The sequence below is a fragment of the Plasmopara halstedii genome, assembly GCF_900000015.1.
Source record: "Plasmopara halstedii genome assembly, contig: Scaffold_2956, whole genome shotgun sequence".
Lineage (NCBI taxonomy): Eukaryota > Oomycota > Peronosporomycetes > Peronosporales > Peronosporaceae > Plasmopara > Plasmopara halstedii.
In genome coordinates this window covers 209699-210849 of record NW_020189861.1, presented here as the reverse complement: position 1 = coordinate 210849, position 1151 = coordinate 209699, and positions in this window count along the sequence as shown.

Genomic DNA, 1151 nt, shown 5'->3' with positions numbered 1-1151 from the left:
ATACAGCGAATTACAGCCAAACTACAACTGGCAAGTGTTACGCCTGTGGGAAAAAGGGGCATCATGCAAAGGGTTGTCGTTCTACTAAACAAGGTTATATATCGAAAGGCGACAAACAAGTCAAATTTGCAATTTCACTACTTGATGATGGATGGTCAGAAGGTCGTGACGAAAATCAAGATGAAGAGGTGATTGAGTGGATACTGGATTCCGGATCGAGTCAACACTTAATCGGCAACTTATCGTAGTTATTCAATACGAGAGAAATAGACATTAGCTGTACCATCCCAGACGGTACCAAGCTCAAAGCCACCTTAGATGGATCCATGTTGCTCACCTGCACAGTGAGTAAATTGAACGAGAGGTACTACTCACGAATGTACGTTACATCAAGGAATTGTCAAAACACCTGCTCTCTTATGGTCTATTGGAAGAGAAAGGATGTGTATTGCAGTCAAAGGGAATACATGCGATGAGGCAGAGCCGACCGAGACAGCGCTCTCAGCACTCACATCGAATGCAAAGGAAGAAAGTATAGCCCGTGTGAGGGACACCCTGATTAACTTGCACCAGCGTTTGGGACATCTGTTCTACGACACGATCGAAAGGATCGCCAAGAACCCAGATTCAGGCATAGAAATAACAAAGGTTACACGGAAAGTCTGTGTAGCTTGCCACGAAGGCAAGCAGACAAGAAACAAGCAGTCAAGAAATGATACAGGATCCAATGCACCTATCGATCGCATTGGAGGTGTAATAGTAATTGATATCAAGGGCCCTATCACACCAAGGGATAGATTGGGCTAAAGATACTTGATCAACTTCGTCGACCATAAGACGAATTATTGTCGACTATTCCTAGCTAAAACTAAGGATCAAGCAGCGAAGCAGTTTGATCATTTCTTAGTGTATTTCGAGTAGCGATTTAATTGCACGGTTAGCGTGCTGCGTACTGATGGGGGTGGCGAGTATGTCAACGTAGATTGGTTCTGCAACAAGTCTGGAGTAGAGAGGCAAATGTCGGAACCTTACAATCAAGCGTCGAACGGCAAGGCCGAACGAATGCACAGAACAATAATGGGTATGACGAGAAGCGTGCTGTTTGCCAGCAACTTACCACTACAATTATGGAGCGACGCCGTGAAATACGT